This window comes from Sinocyclocheilus grahami, unplaced genomic scaffold (genome assembly GCF_001515645.1).
Source record: "Sinocyclocheilus grahami isolate Dianchi unplaced genomic scaffold, SAMN03320097.WGS_v1.1 scaffold575.1, whole genome shotgun sequence".
In the NCBI taxonomy this organism is placed as follows: Eukaryota; Metazoa; Chordata; class Actinopteri; order Cypriniformes; family Cyprinidae; genus Sinocyclocheilus; species Sinocyclocheilus grahami.
Window position 1 is genome coordinate 396,459 of NW_015505754.1, and position 7,500 is coordinate 403,958.

The window sequence follows — 7,500 nt, forward strand, 5'->3', positions numbered from 1 at the left end:
AGACATGAATACTCACAGACAAGCAATATTAACTTCTCCGTTGATGTTCAGTCGTAGTACAAGCAGGGAGTGACATGTATTAGTCCCGCCCCTCCTTCACTGTGATTGGTCAGCTGACTAAAAAGTGACAGTGATGAGCGCTGCGTTTTACCCAAAGTTGAACATTCTTCAATTCTCGGCGCCGAGTAAAAAACGCTGAACGCATTAAACTTTCAGCGCCTCGTCACACTCTTGCCGTTTTAAAAACCACAGTGCTCCCATTGAAATCAATTGAAAAAATACTCTAGCCTCAGGAAAAAACGCTTTGGTGGACACGCGGCCTAATAGTTTCACTTTATTTGCTCATTTGATTTAGTGCCACTTTAACCAGATGTGTAAGTTCAGTCTGGACAGAAGCTCTTCCATATGTATTCTGAAGTGAAATGTTTACAGCTTACCATCGGTGATTTGAAATCACCGAACAAACATTACGGCATGATTTTTGGGTCAATGCATTCTTCCTCAGGATACCGTTAAACCCTTCCACCAAATTGTACACATACAGCAACGGCGGTCGCACGTATCCAGACTGTGAATACTCCATTGGAATTCTCCCTTGAACAAAATACACTCAATTACTGAACGTTTCTATCGAGAACGAGTCTACACTGAAAGCACCACCAGAACAGAAGCTTTATCCAAATGAAGAGTGACGTTAAACCTGGTTTTGTTTGTTTGTGGACAGACACATTGGACTGAACGGACAATACGGGCCGTAGCCGTAGAGTTTGATAGACTCTTCCTGTTTCTAATGTTGATTTGTGTTGCTTTTTTGAGTAGCATTTGAGGAGCTTTCACTTTTGTTGTAGTGCGGTGAGTTTATTCTGGATATTGTGTTTGACGACCGACGGACACACATGAGTGCGAAGTAAAAGTTTTGGTGCAATAATATTTTACACTGTAGCTCGGAAGCAGATTTCTCTTCCAGATGAACGTTGATTTATGGAATCATGTACAAATACACACTCGAGCTGATACACAAGCACTGTTCCAGATGATGTGTGTTTTGGCATGAGACGTAAGACTGTTTGTGTGTGTGTGTGTGTGTACATGTTCCTTGCATGAGCTCATAGTCTTATGGCTGTCCATTTGATGAAAGCATAGATTTGAGCAGCTGCAGTGTGTGTGTGTGTGTGTGTGTGTGTTTGCAGTTTACTACATGTATTAATATGAGTGTTTTATTTACAGCTCCTGCTGCTATTGTCTGGTTCAAATTCAGTCAAATCCTCCACGCGTCTCATAATACAGCCAGGTAATGGAAAAATACCATTCATTTTCTTCATGAAGTAGATTTTTAACAATAGCTTTTTAAAACTTTTTAATAATTATTATTGTTATTTTTTGAATCATGTTTTATATATGAATTCCCAGCAGTAAATTACCCATGGAAACAGGAAATGAGTCACTGCGAATGACATTTCAGACACACTCTCAATCTACTTAATATACTTGAATATTTCAGTCAACTTTAAATATACTGTATTTTATGGAAGCCTGTTTCCAGCACAGGATGAAAAATAGGAAGTTAACTTAAAAAAAAAAAAAAAATTAGAATTGCGAGATATAAACTCAGAAGTCTGTCTATTTTTTTAATTCGGACTATTTTTCTTGGAATTCTGTTTTTTTCTTTATTAGAATTGCGAGATATAAACTCATAATTCTATTTTGCATGGAATTATGAGTAAAAATTAGAATTGCGAGATATAAAATTAGAATTCTGACTATTTTTCTTGGAATGCTGAATAAAAAGTTGAAAATTGCGAGATATAAACTCAGAAGTCTGACTAATTTTCTTGGAATTATGATTTTTTAAAAATTAGAATTGAGAGATATAAACTCAGAATTCTTTTTTCTCACAATTCCTAAGTTACATTTCACAATTCTGACTTTACATCGGAAATTAAACAATTCTGTCTTTGTTCTCATAATTCTCATATCTCACAACTCTGATTTTATATCTTGCAATACTATTATATCTCACAATTCTGACTTTTTTTCCCCCCTGAATTGTGAAAAAGTGAGAATTGTGAGATAAAAAGTCACTGTTATCTTAAAAACACTTTAGTTGTTTCATAGTGCACCGGTCACATCATTCCCAGTGCTTCATGGGATGAGTGCTTCATTCCCAACTTTTTTCCAATTATTAAACACTCACTTCAGTGTAATGCTGCAGTGATGATGTATTTTTGTAGGCCGACCTGTACACGTCACACTGGTTCCCTCGACAAATAGCTGCCGCATCGGTGTGATGACGTTTAATGACCTAAAAAAAACACAAGAGGGTATTACAATGTGTTTTATTTCATAAACATGAGTAAAACGTGAAAATGTCTTGAGCTTGTGTTCACCACAGACTTAATTTCAGGCATTTAACCAGAAACCCATTCAAAAACCCATTGACTTCAGGATGATGAAAGTGAAAGAGCAAACCTGCGACTTATTTCTGTGCTTTAGGACTTTTTTCCTGCAGCGCTGTATTCATGCTAAGCTTGTGATTCATCTCATCCCTGTAGAGAAGATGAATGGAAAAATGCTCTTTGCTAAATTTGCATGCTTTTCACATGCAATGCTTTTCACATTAAATTGACAGAAAATGGACCAACATCATTTTGTTGAATTTGAAACAAAAACCAGCAATAGAGAGATTCATACATGTTGGTTTAAGAGACACTTCACATATTTTCTCTTCATTAGTGTCACTTTTCTTTATTATTTTTGAAGTTTCAATGTGTTTGAATCAGCTGTTCAGACGTTTACCGTTCAATAGTTTGTGATCAGATGTTTTCATTTTTTGAACAAAATGAATACTTCTGTTCAGCAAGAATGCATTAAATTAATCAAAACTGACAGTAAAAGCTTTTATACTATTGCAGAAGTTTTCTATTTCAAACAAATGCAGTTCTTTTGAACGTTCTATTCATCAAAGAACCTTAAAAATAAAACATATCACCGTTTCCACAAAAATATGAAGCAGCACAACTGTTTTCAACATTGATAATAATCAGAAATGTTTCTCGAGCAGCAAATCAGCATATTAGAGTCACATATCATGTGACACTGAAGACTGGAGTAATGATGCTGAAAATGTAGTTTGCATCACAGGAATAAATTACATTACAAAATATATTGCAAAAGATAATAGTTATTTTAAATTGTAATAATATTTCACTGTTTTTTCCTGTTTTTTTTATGAAATAAATGTAGCCTTGGTGAGCAGAAGAGACTTTGTTAAAAAAAAAATGTAAAAAACCCTCAAACTCTTAAGCGCTGGTGGATAAGTCAGTTCAAAACCAGCCATCTTTTAGTGCAGCTCTGTCGTTTAATTTGATATTTCCTTTCTAATGCAATGGCAGGGCCGCTGTAATCTGTCTTCTCTGAAATAATAGCCTCTCTCTGATTGACTGAATCCACACTGAGTGTCTCACTTCTGCTAAGTAAAGTGTGGGAAACACTCGACAAACACACGCACACACACTCTCACAAACAAACACACATACCACAAACTGGCAGACCACACACACACTGGTATACAAGCTCTTCCTCTCACACACACACACACACACATTAAAGTGCAGTGGAGCGTGTGGAAGACCACACACACGCTGCACCTTTAAGGCCGTCGCTGTGACGGTTATCGACAGTAACCTTAGAATTGTAGCAGGGTTCTCACACCTCCTAATTATACCGTGTAGACTCCGGGAAGACCTGCTCTAAATTTAGCCCTCTGCGGATCTGCAAATACTGTTAGCAAAACATTCCCAAAAGACCCTGAATGGATGTGATTCACAGCTCTGCTGCAGAACTCAAGAGAGCTGCCGGCGGAGAGTGTGTTTTCAGGCGCACTAATGATGCCAAGCTTGATCCAAAAGTTTAGCTGCCATAATCTAAGGCGGCATTTAGTAAGAAGGCAATCCCATAATGCATCGAAACAAGCTAAGTGTACATAATCTATCCAAAATGTTGATAATAATTGTATTTTTTTTTCTTGATTTTTCTTTTTTCCTCTTATTATTATTTATTTGTGTTTTGCATTTTTATATATATTTTTTCTCTTTGAAAATATACAATAAAATATATAAAATTACTAAAAAAATAAATGCTAAAACAATGATCATAATGCGCTTTCCATATGCAGTAGAGCCAACACAGAATAAGTGTATATCACAACAAAGGATTATTCAAATATCATGAGTTAAAGTGTACTTTTAAGTTAGTATTTTTAATTTAACATTACTACGAAGTGCACGTTTTAAAAGTGTACTTGAGTGTGATAAGCATGAATGTATCCTCTCTTTAAGTACACTTGAGTGGGATTTTAGTTCATGCATATTATATATATATTTTTTTTTCAGAATACACTTTTAAGACTTGAAGTACACTGCAAGTGCACATTCAGTACGATTAAGCGCACTTCTGTTTCACAAGGCTGTGCATTCAGACAGTCAGTACTTCCACAGACCTCTAACTTCATCTCTTCATCTTTCTTTATACCAGTGTAGGCACACATACAGTAGTTTAACACGTGTCGGCGTGAATTTAATTATAACTAACCTAATTGAGGAGCTCATCACTAGGTTCACCCTCTATCTTTAAACCGCACAAATCGCAGCCTGTTATTCCCATCACAGGGCCGTGACGCGGCTCTGATTACACTCCGAATGATAACGGATGTACTTCTGCATCCGGTGGCCTGAAGATCTGACTGGAAGGCTATATGTGATACGAACACAGCGTCCTCTGTGCATTTATAGCATGAAATGATGTGCAGAAATGCGTCTGGTTCACCTGTTCTATGCATATTGTGTGCGTTTTGTGTTGGAGTTTGAGACAGACCCCCCTCCGCTCGGGACCCCTGGGGGCCGTAACCCTTTAAAGCACCTATAAAACATTTGGCAGGAGCGTTTGAAGTTTTTATGAAGCGCTGCAGTATTGTTCCCCAGAGAGACTGCGCACTCCACTGGCGCCTCACTGCCCTCGTACACTGCCAGAGAGTGAGGGAGGGGAGCTGCACGTGTGTGTGTGTGTGTGTGCATAGTTCTGTTTGTTCTTTCTTACTCTCTGTGTGTGTCATAGATGGAGTGAAAGTGTGTGTGTTTATTTGTTGCCATGGTCTTTCTGTGTAGTAAAGTTTGCGAGTGTTTGGCTGCGTTCACACCGTACCATTCTGATCTTCTCACACCGGATTGTTGTGCAATCTTAGTTGTGCAATTTTAGTATCATTAAAATGCTGTAATAGTTTTTATTCATATTTTGAAGCCTTTTTATATTTTCTTCTTGTTTTAATTTTAGTTAATGTGATAAAAAAAAATTGTCTTTTTTTTGTAGTAATATCTATGTAGTTTTCCAGGTAGAGTGGACGTTTTCTGATGACTGGTATTGGCATTGTTTATGATCCAAATGGCTACATGTCATCCCATACTATTTTAAGATTGCCTTAAAGCTGTTTTTAATAATTTAATAATATTATACAAGCATAATGATAAGTGTTTAAGCTTAAGTGTCCTGCTTATATTATAATAGAAATTGTATATATATATGTATATGTATAGTAAATCTGTTATTAATTTTGATGTGTTTTTGTCTTTTTCTTTAGTTTATATATTTTATTTTATTATATAATTTTAGTTTTAGTTATTTCAGGATAAACTATTTTTTTCATATTTTTAATTTAGTTTACTTTTTTATATTTAAATTTAATACATTAATTATAAATATATTTATTAGCATTTATTTCAAGAAACAAAAATGTAAATCTACACATATTTAGTACTTTATAATACTTTAATGTTATTCATATATATAATGTAAAACAATAATTGTGTTTGTGTGTGTGTGTGTGTGTGTGTGTGTGTGTGTGTGTGTGTGCGTGCAAGACAGTTGCATAGTGACAAGTTGCTAGGGTGTTCCTTTTGGTTGCTAGGTGTTTTTCTCATCCAATCAGATCAGTTGTTTTATAGTAGAGATTCTGATGTATTTGAAAGGTGTGAAGAAGCCAATCAGAGAAGGCTTTACTCAACTGTTTTTTCTCAGGTTGTCTTGTGCAGGTTGTATGTGCGTGTGTGTGTTTTTGCATTCACACACTCACACTGCAGATTCTAAAAACAAACGCCAGCAGCGTTTAATCCACTGGAGCCAGACTGTGTGTGTGTGTGTGTGTTCATTATTTCTGTTAATATAACACTAATAATCATTCATAAGCCTGTGTTCAGAGCCGGTGGGTGTGTCCTGGATGAGACACAACAGCTGGAGTGGACGTGTGTACAGAGTGATGTCAGAGCAGCCGTCTCAGTGTGTGTGTGTGTGTGTGTGTGTGTGTGTGTTTTGTTGAGCGGTAGCAGTGAAACGGCAGTGAGAACAACCACCACCACATACTGATGAATTAAGCATGCTTCAACCCTGACTTCAAAGATACACACACACACACACACACACACACACTGTGCCATTGTTTAGAAATATGACTGGATTGCTGGATGGAGTGATGAACAAGACTAAGATGAAACGAGTGCTTGTGTACATACTGTATCTATAGTAACACACATATCCAGACAGGATTCATCTACACACACACACACGTTTACCTAGCTGTCAGAATGGTGACATTTCATAGACTTGTTATCTATCTATCTATCTATCGGTCTATCTATCTATCTGTCTGTCTGTCTGTCTGTCTGTCTGTATTCTGGCGGTAACTGAACTGTGTACTCTAGGGGGCGATAGAGTTTCCTTCAAATGTCTGTGTGATTCAAGAAGCTACTATAGTTATAATCTCATACTTGTGTTACACAAAACTAGTGTTCTGACACTTATTAGGAAACATGATAATAATAACTAACAAAATTGCTGCATTTAGACGTTGCTTAATTTTATGTCTGAAATATTGCAAAAAAGGCATTCGCATTCTGAATTTGTAAAAATGGCTACAGCACCCAAAAATAACCTACTGAAAAATTAAATAAAGCATCTGCACACTTTGAAAGCTCCCATCTACAGGGTTGTAATAAAAAGTGACGCTTTGAGCCGTTCAGCTCTTCCTCAGATTTTATTAAACAGACTTCCTGACATAGAGGCGAAATGTAGCACCAATAGATGCTCTACAGTGAATGGGTGCCGTCAGAATGAGAGTCCAAACATCACAATAATCCACAAGTAATCCACAGCAGTTAACATCTGGAGAAGACAAAAACTGAAACAAATCCAGCATTAAGACGTTTTAACATTAAACTGTTGCTTCTGGCCAAAATACAAGTCCATAATCCATAATAACACTTCCTCCAGTGAAAAAGTCTCACTTCCTTGAGTTGTCTCTCACATTAAAATCAACCCACATATTTGTTTAGAACCATTTTGGACTGGTTTGGCTTGTAAACGCTGCTTGATCTGTGCAGATTTCTCTCCTGATTCAGACCAGATGACTTTTTCACTGGAAGAAGCGTGATTATGGATAGAGGAGTCAAGAGA